The sequence below is a fragment of the Pinus tabuliformis genome, chromosome J (assembly GCF_031772625.1).
Source record: "Pinus tabuliformis cultivar Carrire ecotype Pingquan chromosome J, CPIR1, whole genome shotgun sequence".
NCBI lineage: Eukaryota > Viridiplantae > Streptophyta > Pinopsida > Pinales > Pinaceae > Pinus > Pinus tabuliformis.
The window spans coordinates 1,157,581,750-1,157,593,422 of NC_142295.1; positions in this window are offsets into that span (position 1 = coordinate 1,157,581,750).

Consider the following 11,673-nt stretch of genomic DNA (forward strand, 5'->3'; position numbering starts at 1 on the left):
AAGATTTTTTAATGAGGAAGAGGTTGAAGAGCTATATGCACTAGTATCTACTGGTAAAGTTGAAAGCACACTAAAATGGCTCAAGAAGGACAAGAGCCTGAGCCCGGACGGTTGGACCATTGAATTCTATCTTGATTTCTATGAGCTTTTGGGACAGGATCTACTGAAAGTTGTGGAAGAATGCAGAATTATCAGATCTTTATACAATGCCATCAATTCGACTTTCATTGCCCTCATTCCAAAGTTTGACTCTCCATCCTCTTTTGATGATTATAGGCCTATATCTTTGTGAAACTGCTTGTACAAAATTATATCTAAGATCATTGCCAACAGACTCAGGCCTATTCTCTCCCGTCATATTGCACCTCAGCAATTTTCCTTTCTTGAACACAGACAGATTCATGAAGCCATTGGATCGGCTCAAGAAGCTATACATTCTATCTAGACCAAACACCAAAAGGGCATCATACTCAAGATCGATCTGGCAAAAGCCTTTGATCGTGTCAGTTGGCTTTACATTAAGATGCTCCTTATCCATTTGGGCTTCCCTCAACACTTCATCACTTGGATTATGGCCTGCATTACTTCCCCCACCTTCAGTGTCCTCATTAATGGCTCTGCTTCTCATTTCTTCCATTCTGAAAGGGGGCTTAGACAAGGCTGCCCGCTCTCTCCCCTCCTTTTCCTGATTGTCATGGAGGGACTTAGTCGCTTGATTGCAACGGCTAAGAGGGATGGAGATCTCTGTGGTCTTAAGATTTCTGATGATTGCTTCCTCACTCACCTCCTTTTTGTGGATGATGTTCTTATCTTCCTTGATGGTAGTATTCGGGATTCTGGTACTTTCTCCAAAATCCTCCTTTTCTCATCTGCTACTGGGATGTTAGCCAATCAATCTAAATCTACCATCACCTTTGCCCGAACCTCCATTCATGAGTCCCAACATGCACACCAACTCTTTCCTTACTGTATCCACCCCTTCGATAGGGGTATCAAATACTTGGGATCTTGGATTAAATCTACTAGTCAGAAGATTGCAGATTGGGTATGGCTTGTTACAAAACTGGAAAAAAGGTTGTCCATCTGGAGTCACAGATATTTATCCAGGGCTGGCAGGCTCGTCCTTATCAAATCTGTCCTGGAGGCTATGCTAGTCTTTTGGATGGAACTTGCATGGATACCTAGGAATATCTTAGCTCGTATGCAATAACTTTGCAATAGATATATTTGGAATGGGAATCAAGACAAAAGAATTTTTGCATGGATTAGCTGGAAGAAGATTATGCTGCTTAAGAAATGGGGTGGTTGGGGCCTAAAAGATCTCCCTCTTTTTGCGCAAGCCCTTGCTGAAAAAATGGGTTGAACTCTGTTGACTGGACAGAATATTTGGACCTCTATTTCATATCATAAGTATATCGGGCCCCAACACATCATGGACTAGGTCTGATTGCCAAGTTGGCCAACAACAGGAATCTCATCAGTTTGGAAGGCACTACTACTCTCCATTCCTCATATCAAGGACAATCTGGTTTGGAGAATTAATGATGGTTCTCTAGCCCGTATAGGTCTAGATCCATGAAGTGGAGGTGGTGGAAGAAATCAGCTATCTAGAAATCTCATTCAGTATCTACACTCTCATGAGATCAAGGTGATTGCTAATATTGCATATCATCAAAACACCTGTATATTTTCCCAAGCATGGAAATCTTCTCGCCAGCTTGAATTACCTCCATGTTGGCACTAGGAATGGAAAGAATACATATCTGCTCTATCTGAATCGCACATCAGGATAAAAGAGGGCCCTGACGAACTTGTTTGCTGTCATCTAGAGAGCGGTATCTACTCCCCAGAATCAGGGTATATATCCTTGATTCTCCACAACAAACCAGATCAAACTACATCTTGGTGGAAGTATATTTTGAAACTTATAGCACCTCCTTGGATCAGATTGCTCTTCTGGTGTATTCTTAAAGATAAAGTGCCTATGGGGGAACGCCTCTCTCACAGATCTTTTTATGGGCCAAACTGGTGCATTCTATGTAAATGCACATCCGAATCGACTACACATCTCTTTTTAAATTTCTCTACCCTGCACACACTCTAGTAAAACTTATCTTCCTCCATACATTTTTCTAGGCAATGGGTTGGCGATGATCTTGGCAGAGCTTGGGAGGACTAGTCAAATCGACACAAGGATTCCAAACTACAAACCTTCCCCTTGATTACTAGCTGGCATGTCTGGTTGGCCCAAAATCGATCCATCTTTGAAAATAGACCGTTGTGTTGGCCACACATTATGGCAGGTATTGTTTCAGCATATAACGAGATGCCTGATCCTCTGACATCTAGAGTTCGTAGACCTCATGCACCTCCTCTCATTGACGAAAACACACCTTGGGCATTTTTTGATGGCGCTAGTAATCAACAGATATTTGGTGGCAGTTTCATTCTATTTATTAGTGAACAACATTTCTTTAAAGTGAAGATGGGTTTAGGAGCTGGAACTAATAATTTAGCTGAACTCATTACCCTTCATCACCTTCTGCATTTCTCCTTGGGACACCATTACGTCAATTTAAATATATTTGGAGACTCGAAGATCATCATAAACTGGTTCAATAATATTACTGCTTGTCACATTCACACACTCAGTAATATATTGAATGAAGTTAATATTTTCAAGGCATAATTTAATAACATCTCTTGCAATCATATATAAGGATCATAACAATAGTGTTGACCAGCTATCCAAGGAGGCCTTGGCACTACCCAGAGGAGAGTGGATGATTCAGGAGCAACGGGGGTCAAATGAATACCCCTACCTCCATTGTCCATATATAGATCAACACTATCAAAGGGCAGAGAGCCCTTGAACACTAGTTTTTTTCTGTCTACTACTGAAAATCACAATTTTGACTTTGTATATAGACATATATGCTAGTTTATTTTTTGAAATTCCCTGTGTGGAATTTGTACAAACTGGTAACAGACTCTCACCGATAATATGGAAGATTGCCCTACGTGGTGAATCTGAACAATATATAGTCTTTTGTGTCTTTTTTTGAAACAAGTTCTTGATGACTAGAATGATACGGCATATGCAATCGCATCTACAATATGTAATTTTTCTATGATTAATGAAAAATTATGGATTTTTCGAGTGGAAAAAAAATGTGGAATCAACCAATGGTGTGTGTTTTCCATTCTCAATCTATATCCCTAATAAGAAAGGTGTGGTGGCTAGCTTGTAGTCAGTCATGTGAAAAAATTCCAAAATATCTCTAACATACTTTGGTTGAGAAATGGTAATCCTGGAACAATTTTGATTGAGCTGTAGTTCAAGGAAAAAATTTAGCAAGCCCATATCTATCATAGAGAACCATTTATGCAATGTAATTTTAATCTTAGAAATGGGGGAAGATGAATTACCTGTTATCAAATGATATTCTATGTAGAGTATTATTATCAACAAGGAGTTAATTTTCTTCAACAAATAAACATTGGAAATAATATTTGTAGTGTAGAAAATTTTGTGATAACAAATAGGCATCCATATTTGCATACCATGCTCTAGGTTCTTGCTTGAGGCCATAGAGAGGCTTCTTTAGTTTGCATATCATAGATGCATTTTTCATATATTCTTATGGCTACTCCATGTAGATTTTCTCCTCGAGATCACCATGAAGAAAGGCATTCTTCACATCCATATGATGCACCTCCCATCATCTTGTTACTACAATCGAGAGAGCTAGCCGAATGGAATCTATTTTTTCCACTAGGAAAACGTCTCATCATAGTCAACACCATGTACCTACTGAAAGCCTTTGGACACCAACCATGCTTTATATAGACTAACTTAGCCATCTACTACTTTATTGGTCCAGTAAACCACTTTCGCCTGACAATTTTATGATTGGAAGGTAGCTGAACTAGATCCCAAGTAGTGTCCTCAATGAGAGAGTTGTATTGCTCATCCATTGTTGCTTCCCATTCAGGATGCCCAACGAATTCTACATAAATGAGTGGATGAGATGCATACATCATATAGGCATGCATGGGAATGTATGGCTCCATAGCTAAGAATGTTTGTGTTGCTTCCTCGAACTAAGGTATAGTTGCAGGATCATCTAAGACATAACTCAGTTGCAATTTTTGTGCTAAAGAGGGTCAAGAATCTTCCGAGCTACATGAGGAAGTATTATCTCGATGTTCAACAACTAGTCGACCAACATGTGTCACCGGAAAAAATGCATCTATATGATAATTCTGATCTAAAGTCTCATCTACATACTCATCAATTAGTGCTGAGGGAAACTTTGTAACAGGTTCATTTGATGGTGCATGCAAAGCATCTTCTTCAAACATTACACTCCTTTCAATAAAGAGGCCTTCAATTTTGATATCAAGCAATGTATACCCTTTGACTTCATTAGAATATCCAACAAACATGCATGCCTTTCTCTAAGGCTCCAAAGCCCTTCTCTTCTATGTAGGAATGCGAGCCCATGCTCGAGATCCAAAATTATGGAAATGACTAACTTTACGTTGCATGCCAGGCCAAACCTCATAAGGTGTTTTTCCAGTAACATATTTATGAGGAGATCTATTACATATGTATGAGGCACAATTGATAGCTTCAACCCAAAATTTTGATGGAAGAGATCTTGCATGTAACATGCAATTGGCCATTTCTTTCAAAGATCCATTCTTCTTATTGACCACCCCATTTTGTTGCAAAGTGTAAGGAACTATATGCTGCAACTGTAGGCCTGTTTCATTACAAATATTTTGGATATCTTTCTTGACATATTCCTTCCTAGTATCTATAAGGAGGATCTTGATGCATTTTCCAGACTGAGTTTTTTCATGCACTTTGAAAATATTTAAATGTTGAAAAACTTCAGACTTGAGTTTCATGAAATAAACCCCAAGAGAATAGAGCGTAATAATCTATAAATGACAAGACATATCTTGATTTTCTCATTGAATTTACTGTAAATGGATCCATGAGATCACTGTGTACAAGCTCCAAAGGTGAAGAGGCTCTCCATGCATGCCCCTTCTCAAAATTGTCTTGTAGATGCTTTCCAAGAGCACATCCATTACAAACACCATTTGAAAATTCAATGGTCCACAATCCATTAACCATGCCTTTCTTTCTAAGTTGTTGCACATATCTGAAATTCAACTATCCAAATATCTCGTGCCAAATCCTACTTTCTTTATTTGTGTGTGTAAGTAGAAAAATAAAATATGACAGAGGAACAAAATCAAAAAATGTGAAAATACAAGATTAATCATTTACCTTGCCAAATGCAATCTTAAAGTTGGTTTTCATATCATAAATACTCATAGATGCTAGGGTAAATTCCACTTTCCTTCCGATGTTGGTATGTATCATTTGATACACTAAAAGAAGATTCATAGAAATCTTTGGAATATGTAAGACATTCTCAAGACTTCCATTTTATAATTGCACTCTTTCTTTTCTAGTTTCTTTAACTGTAGAATTGTTCCCCGTGATAATACGAGGAACGGAGTTTTCATGTAGAAAAGAAAAATATTCCTTTGAACAAGAAATATGATGTGAAGCCCCTGAATTGATGATCTATTCTTGCAGTGTAGAATGAAGGGAAATCAAAGCATGACCATTACCTCTTGTTTCTGATGGACTTTTTCTCTGTCTTCTTCTTGGCAATTTCTGGAATGTGATGACAAAGATTATTTTGTTGAAGAGTATTTACCATCAGATCAATATTATTTTGCATGCAAGTAGATTCAGGATGATAACCTCTGTTACAATAAGAACACTTGGATTTTCCTTTCTTCCCATTTTTACCCTTGTAGCTCGAAGGGTCATTTAGAGCTTTTGGGTTTCCTCCCTTTATTGGATCTAGATCTCCTACCTTTCCTTTGCCTTTGGATGCTAATTTGGTTTCAAGTTGGACTTTCCTCTCCCATGTGTTATAAGTGCATGTGAATTTGAAGACTTTAATGAAGCCATCTTGATGAGCTTACCCTGCTAATGAATGAGAGACTCAATGAATGCATCAAATTTGGGCATTTTCCATTTATCTCTAGTTGCAGTTCTAACTATACGAAATGTAGAAACAAAAACAGCATGTTCATGAGTTAATTTAGTCAAAATAGGAAGGATCAATTAGCCTTCCTATTGGATTTATTGGCCCAAAAATCCAGTATTGAAGAAGAAATTATTTGAATTTTGTAAAGAAATATTGAATGTTCTGAAAGATTTTTGGATTTAAGGAATTTAGCTCATTTTCAAGAATATGATCCCGCATCTCATCCTTCGTTGCAAATAAATTCTCCAAGGTTATCCATACATCATTCAAAGTGTTGCATGCATCCAGATGGAAACATAATGTTGGAGTTGTGGATAATAATATAATACCAAAATCTCTATCCATCATGTTGAAGTATTTGGATTTTTCAATGACAGAATTTGGTTCAACTTCCATATCCATAAATATACAATACAAGCATTTGTTTCTAAGGTGAAGAAAAATCTTTGGTTTCCATTGGAAGTTGTTATACGGAGTAAGAATATATGAATATGGGAATTCCATTATTTCACCTTGCAACTATGGAATTTATTGCAACATATGTCAAATATTTTGATCCGCAAATCAAAACTCCAAATAATTTCCAATTATTTGATATTCAAACCTACAAAACATTGTTCATTGACCATCTCCAAGCCCATGTAGATCTAATACCATGTAAAATTATTAGAACATAGATAATGTTATAGACATTTTTGTGCCTTACAGCATTGAGCATGAAATGTCCATAATCTAAGGGATCCAAAGTCCCTAAACATGTTGTTCCTACCCCTAGAGGAACAAGGCTAACAAACCACAACAATTCACAGAAGTTCTCCACCAGAAACTGCTCAAAAACAAGTCAATTCAGGATCATTTCAGTGGCTACACTAGCTGTTTGCGCTGAATGTCAAAGCCAACACTGGCTACCTGCGTTGAATGTCAAAGGGAACACTGGCTACCTGCGCTGAACGAGAATGGACATGTGGCAGGCTCATTTCTCAAGGTGTCAAAACCCAGGAAAGGCCCCTATACTACTAGTGTAGGGGCCTAACAATGACACTTGCCTCAGGGAATTCTACTGGTGATGAGTAAGAGGTTCCAAATCTCCAAGTGGAAGCAAGAACCTCCATGTGGACTCAAGAACTGATAGAGGGAGAGGACACTAGTCAGATCTCAAGCTGACTCATCCTCTCTCCAAACATCTATATATGGATCTCTCCTCCATGAGATCTAGAGGCTGGAATTTTGTTATTGCAAAGAATTGCTATTGGTTTGAGATTGGAATCATTGGGTGCTTAATGCTTTGAAGGGGGTGAAGATAGGAATTCCATTTGCTGGGAAGGAGATGCTGGATTGGAGCCCTCTGGGTTGTATTTCTTCCTGAACCTTGTTATTCATCAATAAAGCTATCTTTGTTTCTCCTATATGCTGATGTATTTTTGATGTATGAATGCATTAGTGTATTTAGTTTATTTCTAATCCTAAACTAGTTATGAATGTGAATATCTGTCTTTGTGTAGTGTTCTTCTCTTGTCGCAAGTAGCTGTTCTCTTGTCGCAAGTAGCTGTTCTCTTGTGATCTTACAGGAACCCGTTGAAGCTGGACAAGCAAGAAGGCAAGTAGTTGTTCTCTTGTGATCTTGCATGAACCTGTTGAAGCTGGGCGAGTGAGAAGGCAAGTAGCTGTGAACTCCCAAAGAGAAGAGAGACCGGATTGAGGGACAAACGGAAGACACCGGTAAGTCTATTGATCTCTCTTCTTTCACATTTCATAAAGGAAGAAACTAGAATAGCTGTCTCTGTTTGTTGCTAAGGCACTGTCACACCTTAGGTGGATAGGATCGTCCTGCATAGGCATTTTTCCCCACAAAAAATTGGCGACTCCACTGGGGAGATCTGTTTAGTCATTTTATTTGTGTTTCCATCATTGTTTGTTTCATAGACTTGACGGCAACAATCGAACTGCATCTGCTTTTCCCGGATGCAATGTAGACGGTTGCTGCTTTGATCCAATTACTGGACTTGTCTATGATCTCAACAATGGACTCACAAATGATTTGATGATCCTTTGTGATAGATCTTAGTACCCCCTTAAAGCATCCCATTGATTACACCTTGCTTGTTGCTTTTATTTGGCCTAAAACAGTGAATTAAATAGCAATCTGTGACCCAGAACCTGTGGGAAATGAGAGTTTCTCCTTCAGCGCAGACCTAGTGAAGGGATTCTGCATTTCAACGCAGGTCCCGTGAAGGCTACCTGCGCTGAATGTCAAAACCCCTGTGTTGAGGTTGCACTGAACCAGTTTGTCCTTGTGCAGCTGGGGTTCTCTGCTCTATTTTGCCTTGTTTTGATCTCTGATTTTTGCAGCCTGTAACCAGCATAGGTACCAGTCTGATAACTCCTTTTCTCTGCTTAGATTCCACCTCCTTTTGTACAAAAAGACTGTGAGTGTTTTTATGTGTTTGTGGCGTCATATGCAGTTTTCCTTTGCATGAGTGAAATAGTCATCCTGTAGCCCTTGATTCAGATCTGTTGATTGTGATCTTAGAAGAGAGTTCATTGGCTATTTGCAGATTGATTATACATTTACTCTTGCTTATTGGTTTGAGTCTGTCTCTTTTAAGTGTCGAAACAAGTATTCATTTCGAAAATCGTAAAGTGTTGTAATCTCTTCTACCCTCTCTGATTTCGAAAAAGTAAACTTGTTTGTATTTGTCATTTAAAAGCAAATTCAAAGTTGTACAAAAAGATTTCTTTGTAGGCATCAATACTAAGAAAGCGGAAAACAAACACCTGCATTGTGCATTTGCATCTTGATAGTTTGCATGTCTGATTTAGGAAAAGTGCATTAGAGTGTGCTGATTGCTCTTTGAGGAAAGATGGTGTCTTTCTTTTCCCTTAGTAGCTAGGATTTTCAAAGTTGAAAAGATATAAAGCTTGCTTATCATCTTTAGACTGCATTTAGGAATTGTATCATACATCTCGTGGTGAACCTTGAAAGGCAAACTTCTAAAAAGATCAACCTAAAATAAATTGAATGAACTTAACAACGCTTTGCAACATAACGCACAACATAGATGTCTAGGCTAGAGACGTGTTCTGGCGTCGTTAAGCCTGGTGACTGTCGATCTCGTGGATGGTGGGCGATTCCTCCTGAGGGACGATAGCGCCAGTATGGATTGTGCTCCCACGTACCGTCGCGTATATATTGGGAGACCCCTATAGGCATAAAACCTTTATCCTTAGGAAGCTGTGTCGGCCACCCTACTGATCGCAATGCACTGAACATAGCATTCAGGAAGATCGACCGCCCGTACCCTAAAAAGTATTCTGCGGTTTTGCAAAAAGTTTGGCACACCCTCTGCCTAGAACTGCAGAGCAGTTCCTTTTGGCCTTTTTCAGACTCTATAACAGAAAAAGTCCATCCAAGCATTTTTCACTTCGGGCTCGTTAAAACATCGAAGGAGACTAGAGTCATCTTTAGCTTTTTCTCGACTCTTTAAAACTGAGAAAGCAAGTTGTGTCTAAGCGTCGTTAAAAATTTCTTTTAAACGGAACAATCACCCTTATTCCTACGTTGATGTTTAGGTTGAAAAAATGGAGCACACCAACCAAGGAATTCCCCTTGGTGGAAATCCTAGTCCCTTCTCCTCTTGGGGAGATGTTGGTGTGCCCCATATGGCCACATTGTCGCTTCTAGGACTGACAATTGGCCTGCCAGTCTGGCCCTTTTCAACCAATGTCGTTCAGAACACCACCATTCCTGAACAGTCGAGTCAACAGTTAGACCAGACCAGAGTTGCCAACCAGCCTTCTACCTCATCTAACTCTTCCTCTCCTCCTTCCTCTTCGCTTGACAGAACTAGTAAAACAGAAAACCAAGTTCCTAAGGAGAAGAAGGAAAATAAGAAGAAAGAGAAGAAGAAGAAGGAGCCAAAAGTGACTGGGGGCAAACGAGTGTCGTCTGACAAAAATCCACACACAGCACTGACCAGGCCTAAATCGCCATGTGTCATATGCAAGGGAGACCACTTCCACAGAGATTGCCCCTGTATCCCTCGGATACTAAGGGACTGGTCTCCCCGTTTGCACAATTCAGTAGCATCAACCTCTGATAGCCATGTTGATTGCTCACTGTCGACTAGTGAAAGTGAAGTCCCAGGACAGAGAGGGAAAGCTAGATTTCCCTGCAAACTGTGTGAAGGTGACCACGCCATCCACCGTTGTCCCTTCTTAGACGAGGCTAAAAGAGTTTTGGAAGATCGCCCGATTTTACCAGTGCAACTTCCTCTTGGATATCAAAAACTCCTGCCAAGTCCTTAATTAGTTGAAAACCCGGCTGGCCCGCCCAGGTGGTCAGCCGAAGCACCTATCATTGAAGATGAACCGTCTGGATGCATGCCTGACGAAAGTCAAAAGGTTGAGACGGCAGTTGACCTGGTTTTGCCTTCAGAGGCTCTATCTTCGAATGATACCATCACAGAGGAGAATAAAGACGACACCGTCCAAATTCTCTTCATCAACACTAACTCTGATGAACAAGGGGGCAATGCCCCCATTCCTTTATCGCAGGAGGGAAGTTCGTCAGAGCGATATCCGGCCGTCTATTCGGTCCCACCACCAAGCAACCTAGTTGTCTCGTTCGACTGGAACCAACTAGGCAGACCCCGGTTGCCAGCAAGCATACCATTCAGAATTATCGTTCAAATATACAGAATGGTAATGGCCGGCACTATCATTGATGAGGGGGCATCTGTGAGTATCCTTTCCTCTATTGCTTGGAAAGCGCTTGGTTCGCCAGCGCTTTTGCCTGAAATGAGAAATCTATCAGGCTTTGATAAAGAAACCAGTCGACCTTTAGGGATCCTCCCCAATGTGCCCATAACATTGAAAGGGAAGACCGTTCAAATGAACGTGATGGTCGTTCAAGGACCCTTGGATTATAACCTACTCCTTGGACGAGACTATATATATTGCATGGGAGCTGTTGTCTCCTCACTCTTTAGAGTAATGTGTTTTCCGCATGAAGGAAGAGTGGTCAAGCTCGTGGACCAACTTTCATTTCCCGGATCACGCATCGCAAATAGTCATGTACCATCCCTAAATGGTCTATTCACGCAAGAAGTGTCTCAACCCACGGTCCGTCCTCCTGATGAGCACGAGTAATCAGGGAGGATATGACTGGAACCCAGGGGGCATGCGTCCTGGTCTGCTTCGGCAGGGAAACTTTGGGTATAGAGTAGGTTTCCGTGGGAGAATATGACTAGTCTGTACCCTGTCCATCTAGGAAGAGGGTTATTCTAGAATAAGATTCTTTTGTCAAAGTTATGTGAGTTGGCGGGCTACGTCGCTCACCTTTGTCTATTTCGGTAGACATTGCCGAGGAAGTGTTTTGTTTGAAAGATTAACGAGACAATCTTTGGGTAACCTGAAAGAGGTAAGCCTCTCTCTTTAAAACAATTGTTTTGAAGGAAAAGAAGTAGAGGTAACCTTGAAACCGTACTTTATACCTGGGGGCATGCAAACCTTTTGGAGTGCAAGCAAAGAGCGGTTATTTATCTGTTTTTTGGGTTATCCGTTTCCTAACTTGCATAAAGAAAGGATGCGG